Source organism: Onychostruthus taczanowskii, unplaced genomic scaffold (genome assembly GCF_017590055.1).
Source record: "Onychostruthus taczanowskii isolate IOZ18803 unplaced genomic scaffold, ASM1759005v1 scaffold1, whole genome shotgun sequence".
Classification (NCBI taxonomy): Eukaryota; Metazoa; Chordata; class Aves; order Passeriformes; family Passeridae; genus Onychostruthus; species Onychostruthus taczanowskii.
In genome coordinates this window covers 6,353,846-6,366,436 of record NW_024496525.1, presented here as the reverse complement: position 1 = coordinate 6,366,436, position 12,591 = coordinate 6,353,846, and the positions used below count along the sequence as shown (strand labels likewise).

Genomic DNA, 12,591 nt, shown 5'->3' with positions numbered 1-12,591 from the left:
TTACAGTAACTATGACTGACAAGGAATTACAGAACTATATTGAAATGCTTTTAGTAGTAAGTAGTACAAAAATCAGAAAGCTATGTCAAAATGTGTTTATATTTTGTGGTAGAGATGCATTCATGAGCATAGGGTTTATTTTGAGTTTCACAGGACCAAAATTTAAAATGTATTGAAGCACAGAGGGCATAGAGACATTGCTTTTCCTCTTGCTTAAAATAATGTACTTCATGTTATACTGAACAGTGGTCCTTTGGAGAAATCTTTTGCTTGGTTTGAGTGGCTGAAAAACTCCTTTATATCTCTAAGGTTTAATGTATTTTTTTATCAACATCTAGATTTAGTAATTTTTATCCTAAGTCCCTTTTATTAGTCTGAGGGGTTTTGCAGTATGTGTTCTAATGCATGATTTACATTAATAAGAGTATACAGGGTAATGATAGATCTGGCAAGATCAGGTAAGAGCAGGAGTAACCTCAGAATCATTTGCCCTTATTGTAACAGTACAATCAATGTAAAATGTAACACAGACCAATATTTTCTGTTCATATAGACCAGATGGTGCTTTCTTGTATTTGGATACGTACACACTTATAAATCCAGTAACGAAGTAACTTTTTTTGCCATAAAGTATCTAATGTAAAATTATCTTTATTCTAACAAAATAGTTTCAGAAAGAAGCTTGACTATCCCCTATCCCATCCCCAAAACAAAAAGCAAGCCTAAGTTCTAGGATGTTTTATTTGTGGTGCTCTGAGGCCACTGGCTAATGTTTTCAAGATTGAAAACCCTCACAGTGATGTAGGATTTATTTTCTGGACTGCAATAGATGTTTGGACAGCTGTTTATTCTCTAATACAGTGTTTTTCTGTTTTCTTTGTGTTTTGTAGTTAAATGAGAGGATTCTTAAAGAGATACTTGATATGTAGAAATCTTTATTGTCTGAAAATGGAAGTTCTAGACTAAGAGCCATGACCTGTAAATTTGCGGATTTGCCACAGAGTAATGATACCACTGTCTCTTTTAATCATTGGGCTGACTGCATAAAGTACTTCCTTGCCTTTTGGAGGCATAGGGGCTTTACAAATTTCATAATCATACCTGGGAGTTGGTGGTTGTGAAGACTTGTTGGACAGTAAGATGAGTGTTGCTATAATTAAGAGCTCACCACTGTTTGTTCTGTCTCACAAGTTCATTCCCAAACAATAACAAAATGTAGGACACAAATAATTTTGGGGATTGTTTCCTGATGGAAAATACAATGTTAGGAGAGAGGTCAGCCTTCTGTAAGGCAATGGTAAAATCATTGCAATTCCCTGTTTTCAATAGCATTTATCTCCCTTTTGTTCTAATGTTGCTGACCTGTTCAGGTGGATATGATAATCTGTGGGCTAACTTGTTTTATTTGTGTTGTTTTATGTTTTTCTCTAATATGTTTGCCAGATTCTTTGTTTTCTCTCTAAATGTCAATGTAAGGTTTGCTTTTAAACCTTTACAAAATCTGTCATAAATCCAGATACGTAATTTGAATGTTCTGAGTTCTGTTTCTGAAAATGAGAGCTAGTGCCTCTGAAAACACTGCATTTTGTCTATAGTATCAGAGAAATAGCACTTTTTTTTGTACATAATCCGGTGGTTACCTCCTTTCCTCTTGCAGTCCTGCAGGTACTCTTTCTGTTGGTGGAGGAGTTGTGCATTCCTTATCGTGTGTGAGTGTTGGACCCAGACCTCATGGTCTGGTTTCACAGATGATTTGGAACAGCTCTGGAGGTGTAATCAAAGTCTTGTTTTGTCCTTCAGCAAATATTTTCACATGATATGTAAGGCCTCTTGGGTTTTCAGACAGCTTTTTCATGTTATTCTGGCTTTTAGATCTCGGAACTAGTAAATATGCCTACATATTTTTAAAGGCAATGGGGAATGCTGCCTGTTTGTGGCTTTCTGGCTGCTCTGTGTGTGTGTGTGTTTGCCACTCAGTTTCAATACATGGATTCATAGGAACTAATGTGTGTATGTGTATAATGTACTATTCCTAAATTTCTGGCAGAAAAGAATGTTGCTGAAGGCATTGGCATGGTGGTCATCTAAAATCTAAACAAGAGTTTCTGGAAGTCTGAATTTTTTAAAAGGCTGAAAGATGGTGTCATATTTTGGTATGGGCTGTTGACACTCCAGCTCTAATAATCGAAGTCTGTCTGATGTAAATATGTACTGGATTTTGGTCAAGTATGAGTTGGAATTTTACTGCTGGTTCACAGGATAGCTGAAAAATGAAATCAAAGCTAAAATACACGTGACAGAGCCAAAATAAGTGTGTGCATACACAACTGTTAGTAAAGTCTAAATTGTTTTACATTAATGGTGTGAACACAGGGTATGATACCAGCTGGAGTCAGAATGCGACTGCTGTCTAGAAGGAAAAAAATCCTCATATTGAACCTTGTTTTAAATTTTAACTGCATTAAAAATGAATTGCCAAGTGTGAATTGCCAAGTAGAATTAGTACAAATATCAGTAGTACTGTCGAGTATGAAATCAATTCTATTTTAAAAATTCCATGTTAATTTTACAAGAAGATTAAGAAAAGAGGAAACTGAAATTGGAAGGAATTTTTCTGTTTGTGGAGGGAAGGTGATGGGAAGGAGAAATCTTTTAATGTGCACTGTCATCTAAAATAAGTCATAGAAATGAGTTCATAAGTAAAGACTGCTTTTTTTTTCTTCATTTACTATAGATAAGACACCCCTTGGAAAGTCAAATAACTATATTAAGATGATGAAGGATTTTTTCTTTCGCTTGTTATCAGTGTCTTTTTAGTAATCTTAGAACTAAATTTTCAGGATTTGTTCCTTAAAATACACAAGAATGACGTATGTGGTATTTCAATGCGTAATCTTAGAACTAAATTTTCAGGATTTGTTCCTTAAAATACATGAATGATGTATGTGGTATGTCAATGTTAGGACAATGGTATTGACTACACTTGAAACAGCTTAACCTCATGTGCTCAGTAGTCTTATCACCTTCTCAAATTGTATTTGGCTTTCAAGATTAATATCAGGTTTATGACTCTTGAGTCTGTGATCCTGTGTAACTTCTCTTTTCTGCTTTATTACTCTTAATATGGATGTTTCTGCATGTGTGTAGGTTTTTTTTTTAATGATCTTTTTCAGAGTTACAGTATTTGGTTTTGCTCTCACTTGCATGGATGTTACCAAGTGTGTTTTAGAATCCCTGATTTCTTAAGCTCACTTAGGATCATCTCCTTCATATTCCTTGCAACTTCTGTCCCCTTTCCCCCTTTCCACCAGCTCCCTAGTTTGGTGTCATTTGCAGATTCTTCAAGGGGGCCTGTGTTTGGTCACCAAAATTAATAAACTAAACTAAATCTGCTACAGGTCAAGTTCTAGAGACACCGACCCAAAATTCTTTCTGTTTTGGTTTAATTTTTTGTACTCAACCATTGGTTTTCTGAAAATGAATTTTCCAGTAGTTACTGTTCTCTACACTAATTATTTTGGATTTATAGTCTCCAGGTTATGTGGAACAGTAGTTGAACTTACATAATCTGTACCTCCTGCTTCAGTAATACATTTAGCCAAGAGAGAACATTGTATTGTTTTGAGGCTTCCTGATATCAATTATCTTTCTCCCTTAACGTAAATCACTCTTCTTTTCCCCTAGCAATGTACCCTGATCTTTCTAAGCATCAGAACTACATTGTTTGTCTTGCTACTTAAGTAATTTCCCACTTCCCTGGTATTGTTATGAGATGTATACCCTATTTCATATTGCTCTGGGATCCCTATCTTTTACTCAAAGAACTCAGTAATACCTTAGAAATCATTTAGACTAGTTCTTTTATATATTCTAGTGTACGTTATTGTAAGTAGCTGGCTTAAACTATGCATTAATTTTTCTAATTCAAACATCAGTTTGGGTTTTTTTAAGGAGAATTTATTTTGTGTGTTATCTGCTAACTTTCTGACCTCTTCCTTGTGGAGCTTTAGAGTATTGGGTCCCTCATTTTCTAGATCAGATTCTACAATTGGCTGGCAATGGTATGTGCCACCACAGTTTTATTTATCTCTGCAGGCTTTGACAGCCTGGGTAAGATCCAGAATCAATGTGTGGGCTGTCCAAGCCAGCATGCTATTGAAAAGCTGCCATTAAGCAACTCATTCTTAATGAACTGGAGAGCAGTGTTGGTATTTCTCAGAATAAAAGAGATGATGCTTGTCCTTTGTTGTTGTATCGGGAGTGTGATTTGTAGCCCACGCCCCCAGAGACACCTCGCAGAGCTCTTCTGGACTGGTATTTCACTCAGGAAGACTTGGAGGGAATAGCTAATTCTCTGTTGGTATTGCTAATCACCTACTTCTGTGTATGGTGTTTTTCTGCAGTTCTTATTTGGGCAAGACTAGGACTGACTTAAAGGTCTTCTTGTCTTAGTCAGAACAGTATAAAAGAGCACAGAGGAGGTTCTTGGCTTGCAGAGATATAAAGCACTGTACAAACGAATGGCTTTTATGACTATTTTTGTTGTACTATATCTGTCACTTGAGCAGACTTGCTGTAGCTTCAGGAACAAAAAGTGTTGCTAGGTATCTTCTAAATGTACCCTGTAACAGAGGCCTTGGGACTGCCTTGCTGATAAGGTCTCCCCTTGTTCCTGGCTGGAACCACTTAGTGGAGGATGGTGCTTGAAAATGTCTGTTCAAATAACCATAACGCAGCTACATGTGCTGAGAACTGAAGCCATGGAGACCAGAGGTGAGGCAGAAATCTCACTCTTCTCCTATATGGCTGCTGTTTGATGAATTTCTTAGTGAATTACTGATCCAGCTCTGAGCATGCTTTGCTGGTGCTGCCAATTATGTGGCTCTAACAGAACACTCAAAATCTCAGCTCCGAAGTATGGTACTCTGTCTCTTCCTTTATTTAGTTCTATGAAGTAGACTATACTGGTAAATTCAAGACATTAAAGAAGAATGGAAGACAAACAGATGCAAATTCAATCTGGTTTAGTGGTTTTTTCCATGTAGGTTTTGTGATCACTTCTGCTTGACACATGAGCTTCTGTTTAATCTATCATGTCTGGGAAGGCATTTTAAGTGCAAAACAAGTAGAAAATAATTCCAAATGGCTGGAGGACTGACAATGTAGTTCTGCATCAGAGTTTTACATTAGTGTGCCTGTTTTAATTTGAAAGGAAGTTAAAGGATATGTGCTACAAATAAAAATTGCTAGACCTAAATCAACAAAATTCTGTTTCTGATCTTAGGAAAAAAGTTGCATTTTTCAGTGAAGCTTGGTTTTTCTTTTCTATTTGGTTTTTCCCCCCATTGTTAATGGACTTAGTCTCACTTATGAACAGCTGTTGAAATAATTAAGTGTGCTACTGAAATTGTAGTTGTAGTTGTTCTGTTTCCTTGAAAGTCCCAAGCAGATTTAAAATTAAAAACCAAAACAGAAAGCCACTGGAGGATAAAATAGGCAGCTTACACAATAGAAGTTGCAAATGGGAAAACAAAAATCTTGAGCTTGGCATACACAGCAAATCACTGAATTTTTCAACTGATGTACTTTTGGAAGGGGTGGTCCAGGCTTTCCCCATCAGCTGATTTGATGGTTGCTTCAGGGTCTTTCAGCCGGGAACAGTGGGAGAGGATGAGTGCATGAAGTATGAGCTGCAGGGCACAGCACATGAACTTGTATTGCCTTTTTAAAGACAGAAGGCATCTCTTAGATGATTTTCTTAGTTCAGATAATCAGATGGTGGTTGGTGTTGCAGTACTGGTTCTGATGCATTTGGAAAAACTGTCCTACAATTAACTTTTGAAGCTGTTGTGTTGGGATTTGGATGAGATGTTTTACTACCTAAAATATATCCTTTTCTAAGTGACACTGCCTCATGAATGGAAGTAGCATATTTTGCATTGGCTGCCTACAGCCATGTTCCCTGCTGAGCCAAAGGCAGAGTTGCTTATAAGTGCGTCTTTAATTTTCTGATGTTTGTAGCTTAGTGTTGCAAGTCTGCACAGGCTGATGGTTTGTCTTAACTATCATTCTGGAAGTGTTAGTCTCAATATCTTGACTCATCAGTCAGCTTTGAGATTTACAGTGCAGGAAAAACACCCAGTATTTTATTTAGCTTACTCTGCAGTTTAGATGAATAGCTCCAGCAGTCCCATCCCCTGGAAGTTAGAGAGGGGCTGTTGTACTGTGAGGGAGCCGTCCCAATTCAAGCTTTTTAGCTTGGACAGATTTTACACACTCATTTTAGGGTTACTGTTCCAGTAGCTGAGTTTGGTGAAGGACCTTTGTTTCTCTTCACTCCCAGTTCATAACGCTGGCGAGACTTGGCAGGGTCTGGTGAGGCCCCTGAGCTCTCCCCCGTGCCCGAGCGCGTTCGTGCTGCAGTCGCAGCCTCCTGCGCGGAGGCTCTCCAGAACGGGCGTGCAGGGACAATCTGTGCAGTACCACTAGTACCGCCTGTGCTGGCATCCAGCGAGGAAGCAGCAAGGAAGCAGCTGGTGTTAAATACCAGGGGCTGAAGAGCAGAAAGGAAGGAGGAGATGCGAGGCTGAGACACAGAGGGCAAACTCTCGGATGAGAGGAACAGAGACTGTGAAAGCCAGACAGTGTTTTAGCGAAAAAGGGCCTATGCGGGGAGCGGGAGAAGGAGAGGTGAGAGGAGTTGATTTATAAGCAGCAATGAATAACAGTCCTATCCTCAGAACCTCCTTAGGATAGGAAAAATGTAAATAATTGCTTGTTTGGGTTAAAAAAGTTCTGGATGGCTTGGACCATTCTTCTAGAAAAGCACTGCAGTTTGATACTGCTAAGATTTTGTGGCAGGTGTTCTCAGTGGAAGGTTCTTTTTTTCAGGAGTATCGTTCTCCAACTTGTTGGCTATTTGGCTGTTGAATTACTTAACTCTAAACAAGAGTATTTTATCTGTATATTTTGTTTCTGTTTTACTAGCTGCTGCTTCTTTGAAGACAGATTACCTGTGTCCTTCAAATGCCTGTGATATTTTCAAGAGGAACCATTTTTCTGTAAGTGGAGGTGTTTTCTATGAACATAAAATTAAAAACATGAATTAGTGGAATGTATTAATAGCAATGTGGTTGTGAAGAGAAATCTGAAATGTTTAAAAACGTGTTGCTTTTTGTACATAGTATGGTTTTCATGATTTAAAATTGAGAATAATGATCGATGCTCAGGGGACGCTACTTTCTTTTTCATCTGAAATGTTTAAAAACGTGTTGCTTTTTGTACATAGTATGGTTTTCATGATTTATAATTGAGAATAATGATCGATGCTACTTTTGTTTGGTCATTTGAAATGAATGGTATACTTCTCTTATAAGCTCAGACAGTGATGATAAAAGCAGTACTTGTCTCTGTCAACATTTGTGCAAAATAAGTCTCTGGAGATTTCTGAATGTTTTATTTAATGATGAGAATAGTAAATCTGTCCTGTGTAGTGTCTGGATGAGCTGTCTTGTATCGAAACATTATTAATTGATTTTTGTACTTTACAGCTGTGTTTTGGGAATAAGTACTGGAAGGAAAGCCAAAAGCTCCACTCTGGATTTTAAGAACCATACTGGAAAAGAGTTAAGGGATTGATTTAGTTCTCTAGCTTAGAAATTTTGAGGAAGAGGAAAAAGGAGGAACTTAGCTGCCTATTAACTTTGTTTGCCAGCAGTCTCAAACTAGTTACATCATCACAGGGGTATGGTTATCCATTTCTGTGCAAGTATCTTGGTTTATGAAGATAGGCATCCAGAGAGGCCTTTATTTTCACTTAAATCGGTTATTAATATTAAATTGTGGAAGTAGGGATTTGCTGAGGTTGCTGAACTGTAGATTTGTTTCTTCAAATATAAACACTGTCAAGGCCAGTTGTCAGCTTTTCTAGAAATACAGAGTTTTACGTTCTGGAGACATTCTATGCATTAACCAATTTCTTAAACTTTATGTTTTGTCTTTATTGTGAAACTCATAATGTAAGGTCAGGTGGTGCAGTATGGATAAAGGACTGTCTATGTTTGTAACAAGGTTTGCTTCAGCTTGAGTAAGAGATATTCTGAGAGTTTTCTCCCCAGTTCAGAAATGCATTTTCAGGGAAATAGACAGCTTCACAAATATGCAACAGGAATTTGTGGGGTAAGTTAGCCCTTATATGTATTTTGCCCTCACAAGGGGACATTCCTTTGAAGGTTCTAAAGCAGGTTAATTTCAGTTTAGTTGAGCTGTGAGTTTTCTATATGCTTGTATTATGTTTGCTTCTTCTCCTCTTACTTGGAAGGCATACATGCATTCTTAACATCTTTAGGATATAGTAAAGTTTGTTCTGCTGGTTTGGAAGCTGAGTGTGCCTGTAATGTGAGGAGATGACTGTAGGCCAGAAATAGAGAAGATGGGAATGGAGATGGGAGGGTTCGGTCTCCCTGTTCCTGGCAATGGCCAGCTGCCAACTGGGCTGAAGCTGTAATGTTAAACTGCAGCTCTGGGCTCAGAGTGGGCCCCTGCACACGTTCTGTGGCCTCAGAGATGTCAGTGTCTGTTTTGTCCCTCACACAGATTGGATAGATCAATAGGGAGGCCTTTGGACACCTTGAGAGCAGAGACACATACACAATGCTGTTTTGCAGGGCAGAAACTTATGGAAGTGTAGGAGAAGTCAGCTGTTTATTCTGCTGTAAAATAATGCTCAGAAATCCTGTGGTGCAGCACATGTTAGGGGTCTATTCAGATGAAGTATTGAATTCCCTGGACTTGAGGGAGTCCAGGGAAAAGTGGAAGCTGTGTCTAGCTGTACCATAACTATTTCCTTTTGCATGCATGTGTTGTGATGTACGTATCTCCTGTTTCCCCAATTGCTGTATGCTCAGGAGGAGTCTTCCTGCTAGGACCCTTCTGTGGTCTCCAGAAAATAATAGTATTTATCCGAAAAAAGAGCAGTTCCTTTGTGAGGGGATGGGCCTGCTGAGGACATGCAGCATGCACTGGAGAAGGGTTTTTCCCTTTTTACCTTTTCAGGTTATAGCTTTCTTCTTTCTGAAAGCCAGAAAAGCCACGCTGAGGCAAGGGGAGAGGGAGACAAGAAGGGCTGAATTTCAAAGGAGGGAATTGGGTTAGACACAAGCCAGGGCTGCTTCAGCTGGCTTTACAGGGATTGGGGTGGGGGAGAAAAATGGGGTGCAGAAGGCTGTTGGCCTGTTAAATTGGGAAGGGTTATGGGGCTGGGGAGTCACAAGTCAGTACCAGCCCTACATCTCCTGTGCTGTGACAGGGAAGACATGTCTGAGTGTGAAGGCCTTGGGAACTGCGGTGGCAATGGATTGATTCTTGCTCGGATTGAACCATCTGTGCTTGTGTATTGTTTTTGTTCTTACCTTTCAGTAATGACTTCTACCCAGATGTGGTTCTCTACATGTGCTAATCTTTGGAAGGAATTGTGTGAACGAGTTTTCCTTTTAATGAATAGTGGATGTTCTTTCTACTAAGTTTCGTGTGGAAAAAGAGAGAAGAAATGTTTGTCTTGTACTAAAAACAGGACCTTGTCTCCTAATAGGAAGGATTTCCATCTACTATAATGTAACTGTATAAAAAAAGAAACTGAAGAGTCTGTGGAGCACCTATAGTTAAAAACTGCAACTAGGGGACCTCTCTAAAAATCAGAATCATTTGCAGACTACTCAAAACAGGAAAAAGAAAGGATTATCTGTACTAACAATCCTTTGAGATGGAACTGTCCTGTGGTTATGAAAGCAGGTGTAAGAAATTCATACTCATATCTGTGGTACCATAGGCCAGTTCTATTTAATTCAAATTTTAAAATTCTCATCAGGCTTTTATTGGTGTATAGAATGATTGACAAATATAGATTGCATAAACCTTCAATGGTGAAACCTACAAAAAAATAGAAGTTCCCAACACAAATCCATTGATCTTTTGTCCCATCTGAATAAAAACAACCCACCCGTGCCACAACAGACACAAATGTTGAAGCCTTAATTATTGGCTTAATTGCTCATATTTTTATAAAGAGACTTCACCGTATTTCAAGTGATCTGGTTTTCAGATGTACAGCTGTAGGGCATAATTTATGTGAAGGATTTTGAACTAGGAGATGATTTTACAAAAGAATTTTTTCAAGTGCATTCAACAAAAACTGAGAGCTTTTTTCTTCCACCTTCTTTATGTAAACATCTGTACTTACTTGTACCAAAGCTATTTTGTTTTCCCATTTCTAATTCTTACCATCAGTTTAATCTAATCATCCAGTTAAAGTCCGTTTTTTAAAAAAAAGGTGTAGGAATTTGCAGATTTTTTGGTAACAAATAATGTATAAATATTCATCTAAAACAACAGCCAATAAAAATTGCTACTGTAAGGTTTATTTTGATAAGATTTATTTTTTCCCAGTCAGCCTCCTGTAAAGTTTTGAAACTTTTCAGTTTTGGAGTGGATCTACTTTGCCTGTCATTGAACTTTCAGTACTTAGAGCTGTGTTTAATACTTGCAGACATTGAATATGGGAGGTTTATATCAAGCACTCAAAGCAGGGGTCAGTAAGAACATTTGCACCTGATGTGCCTCCTTGATCCTTAGCAGCAGCATTTAAAAATGTTACAGAAAATGAAAGCAACTTCATCATTGTATTATAGCAGTCAGATTTGCAGTGATTCTAAGTAGGTATAACCAAATATTCCTGTTCTATGGATATTTTCATATATTATCACTGTAAATTAATGTCTTCTCTTATTTATTAAGGACTACTGGCTGTCAGTGTCTTTCAGGTGCCTGTCAGCATATCACCATAGCTCTTTTCATGTCTACACATTAAAAATTACCATATCCATAAGGAAAATATTTTAATTGGAGAACTTATTTTAAATATTTTATGAGTAAAAATGTAGCCATAAAAGGCTTTGTCCTTTTAAATTGCAAATGCAGTAAGATGTAGGCTAAAACAGAGATGTGGTCTTAATTCACCTGAAAAATATTTATATTTAACTGTGGTATAAAATATATCTAAAATTTACCCTTTGAGACACAATAAGAGTTTCAAATGCAAGCTGACACAACTTGTGTCAGCATAACAGTGTGTTTTAACTGAGAGTGCATTTGGTCTGTGCAAGAGGAGAACCTCTGAAAGCCTTAAACAACAGAAGGGACAGGACATGATCCCATTAACATAAGTGATCTGTATACTAAATGGAAGATACCAAATGCAAGATATATAAATGAGGGTAATGTTGCTTTTTATTGGTTTGTAATTGCTGCATGCATTTGTGTTTTAATTTAAGGCTCTTAAGCATTGCCTGAAAGAACATGCTGCATACTTTTTTTTTTTCAAGATATTTATTTTCCTTGATTACATCTATAGTACTTCCTTGTGTCCTAGGTAACTTAAGAACTGTGGTAGGCAGTGCCAGTTTGAAAACTTTTTATGGGGAGAGAGTGTAGTCTGCTGTCAGAAAGGTGCTTGGATTCTAAGGGGAGTCTGTGATGGCTGCAGGGCTTTTAAATTTCTTACAACTGCACTGAACTCTTGAAATCTCCAATCACAGCTTTTACTTCTTCACAATAGTTCTCTTTTTATGAATTTCAGTAAAATTTTCTGGTTAGGATGCATTAAGTTTGTTTACTTTGTTTTAAAGCTCACTTGGAGTTATTTTCTTAAGTTCGGAAAGGTAGCCTTATTAGGCCTGTTTTTCTAATATTATCCAGTCATTCAATACTTTAATGCAGATGTATTTAGATTAATACAGAAATCTGTAGGCAGCTAGTTGGTTTGAAGCAAGTATCTTCTTCAGCTTGCATAGATGCAGAGCTGTGTCCCAGCTGACACATGGATGTGTGAAATGTCAAATCATAAATCCAGTGTATTTTAGAATGTCTAGTGTCTTTTTTCCTACAACTTAGAAAATGAGATCAGTCCTGAAGTAAAAATATTCTTGGTAAATAACAAGATAAATTGAGACGTGTCTTAACCTTACATCAGACTATTCATGTGTGGGAATGGCAGTGGTTTAACTAAGTCAGTACAGCGTGATTTCATATATTCAATTGCTGTCATTTGTGTCTGTTGAACTCACTTTCCCCATAGGTGCTTTGAGATAATATTTCGATTTTTTCAATGTCAATTTTTCCATGTTTAAGAGTATCTTTGAATATTTTTCAATTAAAGAAATTAATTAATGGATTAAAGTCAAATGTTATTATCTTTCTTTTGTTCCTCCCCCTGCCCTATCACACATACACAAAGGAGATGCTTAGCTTCATACAGTGGAATGGATTTTTGTTCTAGTTGGGGTGTTTTAATTCACATATGCTGTAGGAAAGTTTGTCTTCAGTGATCAAGGATTCTGTGAATTCTGTGCTTTTTAACTGGCACCCTGATGAGTTATCACCCTCAGCAGAGAAGCTGTAGCGCTCCTAAGTGTGTCAGGTAACCAGATGATGGGGAGACTGACTTAAATCAGTCACATCTAGTTTTTCATGTGTTCAGAGTACAGTTTAGAGTGACAGTCATACAAAAGTTCAGCATTTTGCAGCTTACTGTTTGTG

General features: G+C 37.6%; 1 protein-coding gene across 3 annotated transcripts in view; it reads left to right on the top strand.

The window, feature by feature from the left end:
• The window catches only part of SIPA1L1 (signal induced proliferation associated 1 like 1), a 199,687-nt gene that overhangs the window by 75,951 nt on the left and 111,145 nt on the right, over window positions 1–12,591 (top strand). For 2 of the 3 annotated variants that reach the window (XM_041397930.1, XM_041397913.1), the window contains exon 3: window positions 6,988–7,061. The gene's annotated coding sequence lies outside the window, so the exon portion shown is untranslated. Of the gene's footprint in view, window positions 1–6,635; window positions 6,691–6,987; window positions 7,062–12,591 lie in introns of those variants that run through there. The other variant, XM_041397923.1, reaches the window with a different exon arrangement.